This window comes from Ochotona princeps, chromosome 9, assembly GCF_030435755.1.
Source record: "Ochotona princeps isolate mOchPri1 chromosome 9, mOchPri1.hap1, whole genome shotgun sequence".
Lineage (NCBI taxonomy): Eukaryota > Metazoa > Chordata > Mammalia > Lagomorpha > Ochotonidae > Ochotona > Ochotona princeps.
The window spans coordinates 67,273,979-67,293,145 of NC_080840.1; positions in this window are offsets into that span (position 1 = coordinate 67,273,979).

Here is a 19,167-nt window from a genome sequence, read left to right on the forward strand (position 1 = left end):
ATTGGAAAGGCAGATATACAGAGAGGAGGAGAGACAGAGAGGAAGATCTTCCGTCTGATAATTCACTCCTCAAGTGGCCGCAATGGCTGGAGCTGAGTCAATCTGAAGCCAGGAACCAGGAGCGCTTCTGGGTCTCCCATGCAGGTGCAGGGTCCCAAGGCTTTGGGCTGTCCTTAACTGCTTTCCCAGGCCACAAGCAGAGAGCTGGATAGGAAGCAGGGCTGCTGGGAGTAGAATCGGCAACTGTATGGGATTCCAGGTGTGCAAGGCAAGGACTATAGCCACTACGCTATCACTGTGAGCCCTGTTTATATTTCTTAAGGCATCTTTAGGACATTGGTGTTTTGTTTTATTTTGTTTTGCCTTTTATACTTACAGGTTATTCTAAAAACAGTGTGAATGTTTGATTGTCAAAGTAACACTCCTGTGTTATGTTTAATACATATCCATCTGTGTATGTAATTGTAGGTGCTCGTTACTCACTTCCAAGAGATTGTGAATTTCCAGAGTTTAGGAAGTCCAGGTGTATTTTTACTTCTGAGATCGGGTTGTACTCCCCCTTAGAAATTCACTTTGGCAATTTGATGCCATCAGGGTGTTGATGGAGGTGGAAGTGGCAATTAAAAAAGAGTGGAAAAAAATCCTGTCTTCTGCTTGGTTTACTACATTATGTTTCGGAATATAATATAAAGTAAATATATTCAAATATATTCTGACTCTGAAAATGCTGGGAAAGTGGAAAATAAGAGGTGGTGGCACTCCTGGGCATTTTTCTCCAACATAATATCACCGTTTTGAATAAACCATTTACACAAACATATGCATACAACCTCTTACCCAGGAACATGAAAACTGAATACTTAAGTTTATGTAATCAGGAAATATTTTGACTCCTGCAAGCCTAAGGACCTAGGACATGTTGCCATGAGTAAAATACCAACAACTCTAGAAGTGTTAAAGCATTCAGAATTTGCTGAAATTTGTCCTTTCTGGCATAGAAAGAAGATGACGGGTGATTATCTGTCAAAGCTTCTGGTTCTCAAGTATAATCTTCAAAGGAGTGCCTGTGCAGACAGCTGCAGAATAATTCTGATAGACCTTGAAACCTGTGGAAAGGCAGAGGAGAACTCGTGCAGCATCCCGGGAGTATCTGTGCAGTCTTGTTTCTCCCCTTCTCTCTTCTCTCTCTGCTCTTTATTTTTTCTCCACACAAACGCACTCATATATGCTTTGATATATAAATTATATATTATTATTTTGTGTAACTTGTTTTCTTTTTCACATAGACTAGAGCATACTATAAACTTTAGTTGGTTCTTTGAGTCCTAAAATGTCCTCCAATGCATTTAATTTTGTTTCAACAATATCACTAACACACAATTTACAAATAAGATTATCCATTTAAAACGTACAATATAATTTTTTAGGTTTGTTTTAGTGATTGGCGTTGGTAATAGACATAGGAGTTGCATACCATTGGGTAGCTTTTATTTAAAAAAAACTATAAATAAAATGAATTTTGTATATTCAAAGAAGATAAACATACTTCTCTCTCTCCTTCTTTTACTCACCTTCTTTCTTTTTTTGTTTTTTCTTTAATATTTTCAAAGACAAAATTTGAATTCAATCTATAATCACAGATTTTTTTTGTTTGTTTTAGGTCTCAGGAAATATTTTATTTGAGAATCTAAGAAATAGAATCATTAGAAATTTTTAAATGTTAAGTCTTTAGTTCTCTTTTTTTTCTCTTTTTTTGTTATTATAGTTTTGACAATCTTTACATAGTTAATTAGGGTAAAAAGGTTCAAGGGCTATAGGAAAGAGGATGAGACTATTATTTCCATATTGTTTCCTCCATGTTTAAAGAGGGGTATTAAGGGAGAAGGCCCACCCAATTCCCCGCCCTCCCCAGGTCCTGGATGTGGGGCATGCTCCGAGGTTCTTGCTCAAGTGGTTTTGATAGTTCACCAGTTATGAATCGCTGCCATTCTTGCCACTCCAAGCACGATGAGGTCTTTGAAGAATCCACTGGTTGACATAGCGAAATACGGGGCAGAGACTCTATAATCACAGGTTTAATTTTCCACTAAACATATTATTCAACAAGTAAAATGTTGTATTTCATAAACTTATAAATTTACCCCACAATCAAATTTAAAACATGTTCATTAACCCCAAAGGCTATTCTAATACTCAGTGAGCAGTAACTTCATCCCCTTTTTCTCCCTAAACAGTAATCTCTATTATGTCTTATACAGATGCTTATTTTGTGCATTTCATATAAATGCATGCATTCATGCATGTTGCGTTTTTTGTACGGCTCAAATTTGTTTATGTAGCAGAATAGTCTTTAAACTTGACTATGTTGTAGCACACACTGACACTTCATTTACCTTTATTGCTAAATCATATTCCATGGTGGGTATGCCATATTTTCTTCATTTGTAAATCTGTTATTGGCTATTTGCCTTGTTCTAACCACATTTGTGTCTCCCTCTGTGTGTGTGTATGTGTGTGTACACATGTGCTGCTCAAAATGTTTATGTTCAAATCCTTATGCAAACATATGTTTTCATTCCTTTACTTTGGGATATACCTGAGTGGAATTGGTAGAATATGTGATACCTCTATGTTCAAACTTTTGTAGAACTTCTGCACTATCTTCTATACATATTTGAAATATTTCACATTCCTATTGAATATGTATATATATATGCATTATATGTGTATGTATAAATACATACATTCAATATATATACAATCAAACACTTTCTATTTATCAGCCTTTCTAGTAATAACCATCCCAGTGGGTGTGGTTTAGTAATTCATTATTTTTGAGGGGTTTGTAGCTTCTTATTAAGCATCTCCTTACATACATGCTTCTGACCAATTTTATGTTTCTCATGAGAAATTCCTATTTATAAGACTTGATCATTTTTAAAAGCTTTAATTATGGAGTAAAACTTGTCATGTGAAGCAAAATGAGTGTAAAACAGAATAAAATTGGGTTCTGTATTTCAGTGTGTGTTTTGTTCATTATATATCATCAACATGGTCTTTATGTAACCACTATGTAACTAATATGTAACCACTGCAGAGTCTGATCAGCATTTAGGTGTTTGTACTATTTAAGCATGTAAGCTCCTGATTTATAGATATTTCATAGTTGTTCTGTGTAATATTGAGGTCATAGTTAATAATATTGTATACTGTCATCTTAGAAATTGTTGAAGGAAAAGGAAATGTGTGGTGTAGTTCTAGAAAGAAAATAAAAGCAGTGTTGGCTTTCGGCGAGGTGTACTGTCACCTGTCTGCACTTTCTTACTTTCTGGGGTGGGAATGATGATGCTGGCACAGAATAGGTTTTGCTTGTGTCTGACATCAGACAGTGCATACATTACACTCAAAAATGTGCTTGGCAAATGATATTAACCACATGCTTGCCAGTTTTATAATCACTTAATGTTGTTCCTTCAGATATGTGTATCAGATTTCTTTTACAACCTGATCTATGTTGTAAATTGAGATATCTCCTTGTATATTTTCAGGGTTAAATCACTTTAGTTATTTCGTCTCTTGCTGAGCGTAGCTGATCATGGGTAGACTTCATTATTGCACAACTTGCTGCTTCTCTTTTTTGCGCTTATAACTTCAGAGTTTCAAGAAATAGAAAGCAGTGAAGACTTCTTAATACTCCAGTTCAAATATGAAAAAGTAGTTACAGCGATTAGAGGAACGCCTTGTATGCCTATCAGCCATATCCAATAATTATTAAAATTATCAGTGTTGGTCATGCTATGATAAATGATCTGCATGTGTAACAAAAATGTCTTGGCTGAATACTGAGTAAATATAGGACCCAGCACAGTAGACTAATGGCTAAAGTCCTCGCCTTGGATGTGCAGGATCCCAAATGGGCTCTGGTTCTAACCCTGGAAGGTCTGCTTTCTATCCAGCTCCCTGCTTGTGGCTTGGAAAAGCATTATAGGACAGCCCATATCCTTGGGACCGTGCACATGCATTGGAGACCTGGAAGATGCTCCTGGCTCCAGGCTTTGGATTGGCTCAGCTCCAGTCGTTGCGGCCACATGGGAACTGAATCATTGGAGGGAAGGTCTTCTTTTCTGTCTCTCTTCTCTGTATATCTGACTTTGTAATAAAAATAAATAAACATTGTTTTAAAAAAATACTGAATGAATTTAGTATTGCATTCACTTCCACATACCTATTGGTATAATAGAAATTTCTGTGTCTCTGCACAACGTTGAGAAACGTTCTGTTGTGACTGAAGGGCTGAATGAAAATATATTCTCTTAATACAGAATAACCTTAACTGGAAAGTGAAATTACAAATGATAAACTTTAAAAATCAGTTCAATTTACACTACTGAATCTATTAAGAAAACATGTTGACACATCTTTCATCAGAATAATAACAATATTAACTATGATTATTAATTGCTGAGAACTAAGATCAACAGCATCTCAATTCTCGTGGTAACTCAATTAATTAAAAAGTGCCATAATTATCATTATACAGATGAAGAATTGATGTTTACTAATGGTAAATAAACTGTACAAGGCAAATGGAAGGACTAGAATATCAATTTGCACCTGTCCCTATATACTGTTTATATCCAGTGTGGCATCTCTAACTATTTTAAAACTAACATCCCAGTAATCAAGGAATAAAACTACAGTTAACATTATCTTATTTAAAAATACAGTTTACGATGTATTGATAACTTTAACTAGAACCAAAAGATATCATTTTAACAACTGTATTATGTACGGTAGTCAGCCGCTGTACTGACAGATTCTGGATTTATAATAGCACAAAATGAAAGTAGTTTCATTATTGATAATATAACAGCTTGAGATGGCTGAACAAGTGTCAAAAGCAGCTCTTTTCTCACTAGTCACTCAGGAGACTGGGTGGATTGAGGCTGTTCCACTTGACATCTAGTCTCTTTAAAACAAGAGTTTACCAGCAGCTCTGTCGTGCATTCTCTGCCTTAATTGGGGAATAGCTAGAAAAGTAAGTTTAATCTCATTTTAAACATGCTGATTAAGAACAGATCACCTGGAGTGGATTGTGTTACTGATATTTGTCATTAGGGGAAGCTTTTTGTTTGTTTTTAATCTATCCCAGAACTCAGCTCTGACTGCTTATAATCTATACATATATGTAGACTGTCTCGCTGGGAAGTATTGTATAAGCTATACTACAATTATAGTATAAAACAGAGACATTTTTGTGACAAAACATCCTGTTTTATATAACCAGTGAATAATTGTGTAATTTAGAAGCCTGCTGTAAAGTCTAAGCAAGAGTCCTCAATGTTGCCCTAGATTTTATCCTACTTTGTCTTGCCTAGTTATTACTCATCTCTAGAAGCTACAAATAAAGCTTGATATTAGATGAGATCTGGACATTCCACGGTTTCCAAGATGGACCTATTAGAAGTGAGAAGAATCCTATAATCCATTATAAAAAGAATAAAGTCCAGAGGAGGCCTCTGGCAAGAAATTTATGGGATAGGCCAAGAGATAGTGTGTAATAACTTATTCCAACATTCATTACATGTTGGGAATTAATCCATGTTGTAAGAGAACTAGAGAAGTACAATACTGTTGCACATCAAAACATAAGAAAACAAAGATATTGGTAAGCTGCAGTTTGTCAAAACTTTTATCAGAAAAAATGATTAGTGATTAAGAATTTTGTTTCTATCAGAATAGCAAAACAATTACAGTTCACATTGACCATGATCCATGTATATCACCACTCTTAATCCTTACAGTAGCTCTCTGAGTTAGAAATCAGTATCATCACTTTATAGGTTTGGATTATGAGGCTTACCAAGGTCCCATACATTACCTAAGGTCCCATAGCATGCCTGGGGAAATGCCAAAATGTGGCCTTTTGGTTTTGCACTGACAGTCATCGGTCAACCAAACCAGAAATATACTAGGAAGTCATGTAGGTAGAGATGCCCTGTAACAGAAACCAGTGCTACATGTGACTGTCACATGTGCTGTATGTGAGGCATATTCACAGTAAGAAAATGTGCATACCCAAATTTAAATTTACCTGGGAGTCCTTTTTGTTTATTTTGGTTAAAGCCAGCAAATCCTACATGTAGGATTACCATGTTAAAAAATAAGAAATTGTTGCTTACGCTTGACCCTTTAAAATAGTATTTTGAATTCTGTCACACTTGAATAAATACCACAGTAGTATAAATAAGTATAGTCACCATCACATGGAAAAAACTTGTTGGGTAATCATCATTTGATGATGTGATAGAAAAAAAAAGGTAGGTGTGACTTCTTCACAGGCTGCGTGAATATGATCAGAAGTCTTTCCACCTGTCGTCAGAGCCTGGATTATCGTATAAGCTATCTCAAATATAATTATTTTTATTCAAAATTATATTGAATCAGAATATATTGTGCATGAGTTCTCATTTACTCATTAATGATGTCTATACATTATACATTAGAATTATTTGAATAGTCTACTGGCTATCACAGGATGAATAAGTGAAGCAACAGCATTAATAGCTCTTTGTTTCTTTATAATGTGCATAACTTACTATTCAAACTGATATTGAGAGAAGGAAGGTTCTGTTAATAATTGCTACAGAAAAACAGGAGGGAAATGCAACCACCTCAAGCAAAGTAGAAGAAACAGCTCCTTCAATAACTCACTGCATTTTAAACTTTGAGATTACAGATTTTTACACAACAGAAGCTACCATGAGGCCTGTTAAAAATTTTTTTATGTAGACTAAAAGCTGAGACATAATGAAAAAAATGATATCTTCTGTGCATTAATAACCGTGATTCAATCTGATGCCATTTTAAAATGAGAAATAGTGATATGACACTTTCCTGGTCATTCACCGCCCTGTTGTTGCTTCTAAGATTCATACTTTCTATAAACCTGTGAAATTCAGTAAAGATTACAAAGGCTAAAATTAAAAATGAGCAAAATGATCAGATTAACAATAGAAACCTACGTTGATTCACCTTGAATACAGTTTCACTTTTTATAATCCTATGGAATTACCTTAGAAGTGCCTGGCACCTGGGAAATACCAAAAATACTAACTACTTTTAGATTGGACATTATTTAACATCTGTTGTACATTTAAGGCAACATTTATGGAAGCTTTTTTAAGTTCTAATCACCATATTGATTTTAGGTTAATATGAAATTGAGATACATTTTTATTGCCTGAAGAAAAATAAACACTAGATATTTACAAATATATTTTAGAAATATTTAGTTGGCAAAAACTAGGCACCGTTTTGATTGAAAGCCATAGTTTTTACTGATGTAGAAGAAAAGCTTTGCATGATTTATCAGACAAGTTAATGTTGAAAATCAGATGAAAGTGCACTCTAAGTCAGGAGCTATAAAAATATGCAGGTTGGTGTGCTCACTCGGATGGAATCTGAAGTCTGGGAACCTACGGGTGCTTAATTCTATTTTGTATGTTTTGAGCTAGTGATCATTTGCTTTCTTAATTTAATGAGAGAAATTGCCATCCACGGTCTGTGTCTGAAAGTTCACTTAGGTGTTTTTTCGTATTCTCTTGATTGTCCCATATGGAGAGAAGCAGGACCTTGATGGATTAGGAATTTTCCTGTGGTGTTATATATATCACAAGTGAATTCTAAGCCCCTATGGTCTTCCTATAGTAAAATGATATTAATAGTTGGGATACTTAAGTATCATTTTTACTTATTTAATAACTCTCTGATTACAAACTCCCTTTTCTTTAATTTCAGACTTTATATGAAGGATAAAACTAATCCATAAATGTTAGCAAATAACTTCTATGCTGGACGCAATCAGGTGGATTGCTTCTTTGTTTCAGAGACAGAAAATAGATTTTGGTGTGCAAAAAATTTATGCCATTAGGGACCCACATAACTACAGTTCTATATCCGCTAATAGTACAAGAAATTGTACTCAAGTAGGAACATACGTTTCAAACTAAAATGATTTAGTCTGAAATTTCAAGGAGTATTTGGTATTTATTGAACTTACCAAGAGGCTATAAAAGCAAAACCCTGCAGTGTGCAATGAATAGACAACAAGTTCACTCTATATGAAATAAAGAAAAAATGTAAGAAGTTAAAAATTTGGATTAATTTTTGCTAAATAAATCTTTATTGTCAATCCTGTCATGACTATTTCAAAATTATACCTATATATACATATGGTTAATTATAGAAGTACTAGATATATAATATGATTTATGCTGAATTGACATTTTTGTGGCTCTGCAAAATGCATTGTCAAAATTATTTAGAGGTCAGAATCAAAACTGGATATTTTAAGAGCATTATGATTAAGTTATTGAAGTATTTGCTTTAAATTTTAAAAAATATTTTGGCTATAGTTTTATCCAATGTAGCTTTTCCATTAATTTTGTAGAATTATGAATTAAAATCAAATATATTAGAAACTCTTTAGTTCAGAAAAAGTAGGTGATATTTTCACTAAATGTTGCATTTTTACTGATGGAGGAAAGAAATCTTCCCTGCTCTTGCCAGACAGTTGTAACGAAATCCAAATTCTACATATTTAGGTCGGCTTTTGGATGAGCTTCTTAATTTAGATGGAATTTCAACATCTTTCACTCTGTTTTGCATGTGAAAGAATTATCTCACTTTACACATTTTAAATGATTCTTTGGGATATATTCTTTGTAGAAAATCTTATATTTAAAAGTTGTCAAACACAGTTGATCTTCAATTAAAATAAGCATGAAAGTGCAAGTTGTTATAAATTCTACCTTATGCTTCACTCAAAGTGAAAAAGAAATTCATGAGGCTTTATACAAATAGATGATCTTCATTTTGCAGTGATTTGCATAAAGAATGGATGTTATTATAGCGAGTTCTTAGTGCAATCAAGATCGGCTTCTTATCTCCTATTTTAAGTCATGAACCAAATCATTATCTTCATCATTAAATTTGTAGCCCAGATTTTGTTTGCCTGCATATTTTCTTACTTTCAATATTTTTTGTATCATATGGCATATGGAATAAATGAAAGGAATGATTTTCAACTTATATAAAATCTCATTATAGAAAATGTACATTCATCTATGCTAACAGAAATTTCCATAGCAATTTCAAGTTAATATCATTTTTTGTTATTTTTGTTCATTTTGGGACTCTTCCTAATGGTCATTTTTCTATTCTATCCCAATTTGACTAATATTACTTTCCTAGAAGAAAAAAAATGTTAAAGATTACCTGTTTTACCATCTGTAACTAACACTGAGAAAATATACTTGCATGGAATATCTTAACTGTCTCTAATGGCAAGTAAGGGAAGTAAAAGAAGAGGTATACCAAATGTTATAATCAAATGGTATATAACATACAGGGGTTTTATTTATTATGCCTGTATTTTGTATTTTCCAAAGTGGGTTTATTGTTTCTCAGGTAAACTATTCTGAATACAGTTGATACAAATATATATGTGAGATACAGCTATTAGCATTCACTTTAAATTAAAAATTTTGTAGTTTAGGGTCTAGGGTGATGGTTTAATGGCTAAATCCTCTTTTGCAAGTGCTAGGGCCTCATAATTTTACCGCTTGCTGTCCCAACTGCTTCACGTCCCATCCAGCAGACTGTGGCCTGAGAAAGCAGTAGAGGACAGCCCAAAGCCTCGGCATCCTGCACCCACATGGAGACCCGGGAGAGGTTTCTGGCTCTTGGCTTCAGATTGGCTTAGGTTGTGGCTGTTTGGAGAATGTACCAGCAGATGGAAGACATTTCTTTCTTTGTCTCCTTCTTTCCATGATATGATATGTCTTTCCAATAAAAACAAATAAATTAAAAAAAAAATCTATAGTTTAAAAGTGCTGATTGCTGTATCACAGCTGTAGATGAAATCACCTTAGATGAGGAAATACAATGCTTGTCTGTTGTTTTCATCTGCTTCAGTGCTTTCATGGCCTGTGGGTAATTATGCTTATTTTTAAAGATTTTAAAAATTTATTTGCAAAGCATATTTACAGAGAGACAGGGAAAGACAGTGCAGAAAGATTTTCATCTGTTGTTTCATTTCCTGGCTACCCGCAATCACCAGGGTTTGGCCAGGCCAAAACCAAGAGCCAGGAGCCAGGACCTTCCGGGTCTTCCATGTTGATGTAGAAGGGAGAGTATTTGAGCTCTCTCCCACTGTTTTCCCAGGTGCATCAGTAGAGAGCTGGACTGGAGGTGGAGCAATTAGCACTGGAGCTTTTACCGCTGTGGGAGGCAGGGGTATAGGCAATGGCTTTACCTGCTGTGCCACAGCACCCACCCTGATTAAACTTCATCTTACTATATAAGTATTATTCTGAAATAGCCCTGTCACACAATTTATGTGTACAACAGAATACATGGGTCAGGAGAGGTTCATATTGTACTTCCTCGGTGATTCTCACACTTGGATGTGTGTGCTAGATATCTGGAGTTCTTAAAACTCCAAACCAGCACTCCATCCATTCATAGTACTAGAATTCGGCATCCAGGCTAGGTCCTGGACTGGATACTTTTTAAATCCATATGACTGTGAGTCAGCCTTTTAGAAAGTATTTAAGAATTGATACACTTTTTAAATATTTATGCAAGATATAAGCTCAACAAATAGGTAAACATGTACACACACACACACATATATGTATATGCATATATACATGTAGTTAATCTAGAGGAACTGTATGGCAGAGGCTAGCATACCCAAAAGTAAAGATACTTGCAGTAGACAACTCTACTACCGAATAAAAAATGAACTCCCAATGTAATTTTTAAAGATACTTCGACAATAAGATGGTGGGCTCTCTACCATTGTCTATACCTACAATGTAAGGATTTACTGAACTAGAATGATGGGTTTGTGATTGTGTGGAGCGACCATTGTATTGAAATAATATAGGGGGGTCAGGGGGGAGATGAGGGAGTGGAAGGGCAACTCTCTGAGCCAGTGAAACAGTGTAATGCAAAATTAAAATCTAAATTTAAAAAGTATTTATTTACTTTTATTGGAAAGGTAGATTTTACAGAGAAAAGGAACCCAGACAAAAGGATGCGCCATGCTCTGGTTCCCTCCCCAAATGGCCACAATGGTTGGAGCTGAGTCCATATCAAGGGAGAAGCCTACAGCTTCTTCAGGTCTCTCGAGACTTTCCCATCCTCCACTGCTTTCCCAGACCACAAGCAGGGAGCTGGATCAAAAGTGGAGTAGCCACGACACGAATCAGTGCCCACATAGTATGCTGCTGGCACTTGCAGCTGGAGGATTAGCCAATTGAGCTATCACTCCAGACCCGCCCGCCCACACATGATTTCATACTATCAGAGTCAGAATTAGAATTAAGTCAGTTGAAACTTTCTTACCTATTACATAATGTCTCTGTTTTTAAAGAATGGAAACATTCTAATTCTAGATATTTGTGACTTAACCAAAAAATGTCATAGCCATTTTCCTTGCACTTATCCATAGCCTGTCCCCCAGTTCTTCACTTCTGATTTCTCTTTGCCCTAGAGGGAAGCTGGCCTTGTGTGGAGATCATCTCAGATTTTACTGGGTAGTTAATCAAAGTAAATAATTGCTGTCAAGGCAATAATACTTAATGAAATGGTTTTAACATGTATGTGTGTATGTGCACATACATACATGCCATATTTAGTAAGAAATTCACTGACTCTGTTTTCTTTTTTTAAAATTTATTTTTATTTTATTGGAAAGTCAGTTATACAGAGAGGAGGAGAGATAGAGAAGATCTTCTGTCCAAAAGTTCACTCGCCAAGTGGCCACAACGGCTGGAGCTGAGCCAATCTGAAGCCAGGGGCTAGGAGCCTCTTCCGGGCCTCCCACGCAGGTGCTGGGTCTCAATGACTTGGGCCGTCCTCTACTGCTTTCCCAGGCCACAAGCAGGGAGCTGGATGGGAAGGGGGGCTGCCAGGATTAGAATCAGCCCCCATATAGGATCCCGGGTGTTCAAGGCAAGGACCTTAACCACTATGCTATGGCGCCAGGCCCCTGATTCTGTTTTCAAGGTATTCTTTCTTGACCATGTATTTATTAAGTATCTTTAAACTGTTTGTTGAAGATCTATTTTATGTATTTGAAAAGCAGTTACGGAGGGATGAAGAGCAGAACTCACAGACTTTCCAAACACTAGTTCACTCTCTAGATGTTCATAATAGCCAAGGCTGATGCCGGCACCAAAGATTCCACCCTGATCTCCCAAGTGGGTGGGAGGGTCCCAAGCACTTCAGCCATCTTTCCCTACTTTCCCAGACACATAGGCAGGGAGCTGAATACTAGGATTGGAGCAACCAGAATTCACACCACTGTTTATATGGAATGCAGGCCTTGCAGGCAGTAGCTTAATTTTTTGTGCTGCAATGCCATCTTCAATTCATCTAGCTTTATACCTATCTCTCTCTCTCTCTCTCTCTCTCTCTCTCTCTCTCTCTCTCTCACACACACACACACACACACACACACACTAATTCCCTTGGTTGTGAAAGCTAATTTAATAGGCAACCCATCGATCCATGTCATAATTTTAAATGTGAGATACAAATAATTTGAAAATGCTTGTGTCCTACTATTTTCAGTATATTTTGCACTTGGAAGTGTCTTACCCTATTGCTTCCCCTTAAAGAGTTTCCTTGATTCATCTTCAAATTTCATTTTTCCACTATTTTATATTCAACTCATATTTGTTGAGCCTTTATTATATATCATACACAATACCGGAATCTGGGAATTCAAACATGAAGAGAAGTATCCCCTCTAGGTGCTGTCACTACAGCTGAGAGATTGTCAAGACAGAGATGAATGTCATGCAGCTAAATGTGCAACTTAACTAGTGAGTGGTAAGTGCAGCTAACCACTAAGTGGAAGCTAGCTTAGTCTGTGGCAGGAGTGCAGGTTGATGGAAGGCCCCAGGATAGGTCAACTTTGCTGGCAGGACACATTAAAGAGAAATTAAGTAATCAAGAAGGGTGAATAATGAATCACACATGAATAAACACAAATGTTTGATGCTTTCAATGATGCAAAGAAGGAGAAGAAAGATCAAAACTGAGTTTCATAACAAGTGCTTGAAACATTTTTTCATATGTTATGGAATTATACTCATTTCTGTGTAGATGATGTACTGAGTTTCTAAATGTTCAGTCTTATTGTACATTAATATTAGAATGAGTATTTTCCTATTTCTCAATCCTAGTACTATAAAAGTCTCTATATTATGAAAACCCCAGCACTGTACCAGATTTCATTTTAAGTAATGATCCCGTTACTCTCATAAGTATTCTAGTTTGGGTGGTGTATTTTGTGATTATTTCACATAGAATGAAATTCAACATTATTTACACAATGCTTACATCAAGTTATAGAGAAAAGAGTTCACATGAACGCCAATGCTGACTTACAAATTAAAGCAGGTCCTTCCTATGAGCAGTAAGCTATCATATGACCCAAGTTTCCATCTTCCCTCCCTTCCTGCGTTAGCTTTTTACTACTCAAACTTCTACCAACCAATATTCATGACCTGTGTACATTATGGATAAATCCTAACTCATGGGATTATACTGGTGAAATAAGCAGGACACAGAACTGAAAACAAGGAAACAAGATGATTTTGAGAGAAAGTTTGAAAAACTGTGAGCAAAATACTGTCTATTTACTGCAGAAAACTGATGTCCTTAGTGTTCAAAGTGTCAACAAAGCCTGTTCTTCATTCTCAGTGTCCAGAGATGCAAGAAGCAGTCAGGGCCCTAGCAAGTGATGGGATCCCTCTTCCAGAATTGCAGTGTTTTCTTTGATGGTGACATTTCTCTCAGGAGACAGATTTAGGAAGATCACTCAGTATTATTAAAAGCAAATGGAGACACCAAGCACTACTGTCCTTTCCTTTTTTGTCTACTGACTTTCCTGTATGACTCATTTCTGGAGCCATTATCATGTGTCCTGGTTATCCTCATTACGATGTAGAAGTGTTTTCTTCAGGTACCAGGAGGGAAGCAGATGGATTCTTATGCTGGATTTCCACTCTGCACTCCTCGACAGAGAGGAGTCTGTAATGCGAAAGATCCACGTCAGGGATGCACTTCATGTTATGTTTATGTTACACTCCTCTCCAGGTTTCACTTCATCTTCATTTACCACTAGCATTGCTAGCTGCGAAACAAAAAAATCTACTGTGTATATATGTATATATATGTGTGTGTATATATATAGCATATATATTATCTATTAATTATGTATAATATATAATATAATATATATTATATACAATGTGTATATATACACACATATATATCATATTACATATATATGTAAAATGTATTATGCATATTATAATAATATAATTCATATGTAAGTGTATGTTATTTATTATATGTTATATATATTATATATTATATATATGAATGATTAAAAGTCTGTTGATCATCTTAGGATGTTGCTTTTAGGAATCAAAAGATTTTTGTTTTTCTATTCTTTACTTCCCCTGGATCCATAGAGCAACTTCTTTATATCTCTAGCTCACAGACTGACGGCTAATGAAACTGTTAAATATATCTAAACAATATGATGCCGGACTGTCTGCCATGCTCTGTACCTACATGAACTTATGATTATTTATGACAGAATATACTATTGTAATAATATGAGGGAAATCAGTTGGGAGCAGGGAATTTGGGGAGGGGGTGAGGGAGATCCAAGAGTCTATGGAATTGATCATAAAATTAAAAATAAAATAGAAGGAAATAAAAGAAAGTCAAAGTACAGATAGAGTGAGATACAGATCTTCCATCCGCTGCACTGCCCAGATTGTCATGCCAGGATTGGGCCAGGCTAAAGCTAGAGCTTTTTCTGGGTCTCCCCTATGAGAGATGGGGGTCCAAACATTTGCGTCATCTTCCACTGCTTTCTTAGACCATTAGCACGGACCGCATAAGAAGAAAAGCAGACAGATCCGGATCAGTGCCCGTAGGGGACTCCAGTGTTGGCAGGTGATTGCTCTTCCCATAATACCACAACCTCACGCCCCCAAAACACGTTCTTGAAGACATTAAGGTCTTCCTGGGGCTGAAGATATGGCTGTGGGACACAGTTAAGCTGACTATGTTGGCATTCCATATCTGTGTGACAGTTCTGACTGCTTCACATCTGGCTTAGCTTCATGCTTTATGTCACACCTCCCAAGAGCTTACGCTTGGCATGATCCATAATATCTGATAAAGGCATCCTTAAACCTTGCACTAGTTAAAAAGGTGAATTCTGAACACATAATGGTGTATTTGAATTATGGCTTTATTATTCACTGATTATATGACTTTTGTCATTTAACTTCTCTGTATATATGTTGCGTTTTCTGTGATATGGTAATGATAACGCTTCTCTCAGAGAGCTCTTATGGGAATAAAATGATATAATACACACGCCACAATGCTTGTACATATCAAGCACATAATCGGTGTTAGTCTTACCAAATGTCCAATGATAGTATGACTTGCATGATATTTGAAACTGAAAATATTTGACAAGAATTTTGTACAGCAGTAAGACAGAGCATTCTTAAGAAATACCAGCAGCAAATGAGTGAGGGAAACGCGTTGTGGCCCAGCGGGTGAAGCCATTCCTTTGAGATGCTGGTTTGAGTCTGACTGCCTCTGGTCTCATTCGTTTCTGGACTACCATTTTCTGGAAGACAACTATTAGCCTGGCTCAAGTTACTGTGCTCCTGCCATGCACATGAGAGACTTGGAATCTGTTGCGAGCATTTGCTAAAATACTGGATACAAGACTCTTTCCCCCTCTCTCCTTCCCTTCATCCTTCTATCTGTCCCTCCATCCTCCAAAAACATAAATGAATAGTAAACTAATAAATGGATACGCCTTTGGCCTCTCCTTTTAAAATTAAAACATCAATTATACTAATGTACTTAGTGAATATATTATTTCTCTTCTACCTCTAGTCCATTCATCTTTTCCTTAAAAATAAATGAATTGCTTTGTTTCTAAAATGCAAATCAGACCGTGCCTAAACTTTAAACACAGTCCTAAACTAAAAGATAGGTTTTCTGTGATCTTTAACCTAGTCTGTGAGTTTTTGATGTTATACCATTAATATGTTAAACTTAGTCAATTCTATGTTTTTCCTGTCTCCCTCAAAAAAAAAAAAAACCAACAAATTCTTGCTTTACATTCTTTAATTACCTATTTCAAAGTGGTGAAATTTTTTTCCCATATGCTGGGTCCTCATTTCAATCTCAAATAGATTTCCCTTGTATTGTTTCAGTGTTTAACAATCCATGCAAATATAACCTAGCTTTCTCTTTAGCTCCATTTCCTTTGTAGCATTGTTCTGTGGCAGTTTTGTTTTCTTTTCGGCTCTCTAAACTGAACAATAGGGTGCAAAGAAGATGCAAGAACATGAATTCCCACTCCTCTTCCCAGTTTTGGATTCCATATCCCCATTTTTGAGGCAAATCCTATCGCCATGCCATACTGTTTTTGTAATCTGTTCAGAGGACTTTCCTGTTCACCATAGAGTATACCACCACTGGAGGCACTTTAAATTTCCTCGAATCATTTGATATTGCTATTCCTCAACACATTCTGCGTCAGCAGATTCAGTCCCAGGCATCACTTCTGGTTTTGTATCTTTCTTCGGCCTGGACTTCAGTCTTTCCAATTCTTTTGCCCCATTCTGCTTATGTAACCCTAGAGCTTGATTAATTTCATAACTTACATATCTAATGCTATCCAGAGAAGCTAATTAGAATCAGTATTACAGATTCATGATCTCAACTCTTCTGTATTCACAAAAAGACTCATCCAATTTTGCAAAAGAATTCAAAAATTCCTATCCAACTCATTTTCAAGAATCTCAAGAAACTTGATCTATGCCAGAGTGGAAGTCTTGGGGATTTCCTGTCCAGTAGGCCCCGAGGCCACCGAGGTAATGGTGTTCTTTGGCCACAGAAACACTGAAGACAAACTGGTGAGGGATGACCCATTTATTGTGTGCAATTACAAGTTTATAAACACCAAAGGAATAGAAGGGCTGGAGGGCATTTTCCAGCAGTGCCCCACCCACCAAAGACCCTGTAATTGGCTGGAAGGCACATCTATTCCCCTTGACCCTTCAGTCATGTCAGAGGTCATGTTTAACACACAGGGCTGGAAGCTCTTTCTTAGGTCATGGGCAGTAGGCTGTAAGCCATGCCCATCAGATAGCAGGCAGGGGCAATTACCCACATGGAAGGCACTTGCATTATTAAGAAGAATTTGTACAGCTATGTGTGTGCAGGTTGAAAGTGAGTATTGCTTTGAAAGTGAAGTCGGCTATGAGCAGAACTTGACGCCAGAACTACGTACCTTTGTCATGTCAACCCATTGTTGAGACACTGGAACAGAAAATGCAGGGAGTATACATTACCCAAAATATAGTGAAACGGAAGACAGCAATTCATTCCTTCAACTGACTTTACCTCCTCTTTGGCTTCTCCATATAACTCCTTGGATTGAGATGCCTGATGATTATGCAGATTTTCTTCTATTTTTAAACTTCAAAGTAAATTTTCCCTTTAATTGCATTATTTTCATATTTTTATCGTGCGTGGTCACGATATGCATTTAGTAGGGTATATATAGATAGTAAAAAGTTTTCCATAGTGATACAAATCAGTAAGTCTATCATCTCCTATAAATATCTACGAGGGTGTTGTGTGAAGAACAGTTTATATATACACTTTTAGCCTGAATTTCTTACACATTCTTATACCCGTGACCCTCATGGTGTGGTTTAATCTCTGAATTTCTTGATCTTACATGTTTGGCACCTTACATTCTGTGATCTCCATCTTGAAATCTCTGCTACCCCCTCTTCCCAAGAAGTACTGCTTTGTTCTCTATGGTTCTCCAGGGCTGTATTGCCTTTGTTCATTGCAGGACTGTTCATAAGGGTCAAACTAGGAAAACAATCTAATTTTCTGTTGGTGAATGAAGGGATGGAAAACTGTTAAAGATATCTTCATTTTAGTTAAAGTACCTGATTTTTACTACATCTAAAGACCTGTTTTCCAAGACAAAAATCATATTGGGTGGTTTTACTTCACATACTTAAAACGCAAGCTGGACGGAATGTGAACAATCACTTTGCAAGGGTGCCAGGTATCCCCATTTGCCTCAGTTATTGAAGTCGCTTCGCTCACAGACTTTCTCTTCTTAAGTCAGTGCCTCTAGTCCATTCTCTGTACTTCCTCCATGTCCTAGAACAGCATAGCCCTGCCATTGCTTAGCTTGGAGTAGTTCGCTAGTTCAAACTAGCAGGAATCATCTGGTGAACTTGCAGCATGGTCTCAGGAATGCATCGTACAGTTTTTGATTATGAGCTTGCCCCCAGTCAAATGCGTTTTCATGAAAACATTCAGTTTCTCTGTTTCAGCTGTTCTCAAAAACATATTTTTGAAAAAACAATAATCTCTATAGTGATGTCGAAGACTTTATTTCCAAACAAAAGATTTCTTGAAGTCCATTCTTCAGTAGCATTTTTTTTTAACACCTACCTTTAGAACTCGGATGCACGTGTTCTCCTCCTCTGTGTCTTTGAGTATGTAGCAGTGTTGCTTTTACTTCTCGTTCTCCAAGGCCCCTTCTAGACGTTCCTGTCCTCTATGCTCTGGTTTCATCCCTGTAAGCTGGTTTTCCCACTGTGTTGGGTTTCTCCCTTTTTCCCCTCAGTGCTCATGTTTCCTGCTTTGCTTTGGGCACCCACAAGTAAGCAAATATGTGCAGGGCACCATCTGAATTCTCTGTGCTTGAGCCTCTGCCTACACAAAGCAGGCGTTAACTCCATTGTCTCTAAAACGGTGGATGTGTAAACCTGTAAGTCTCAAATCCCTCACCTGTAAATAAAACTGTCAAAGGGATTTTTCTCTTGAAAATAAGATTGTATTGAGTCAAATCACTCATGCGCACACACACACGCATGCAATATATTTCTAGCTTATGTTTAAATGATTTAAAATGATTTTCTCTTTAGAATATATAGCTCCTTATTAATTTTAGCTTTCTTTTTAGCACTTTTTTCTCTTTGTTTTTGTTTTTAAGATTTATTTATT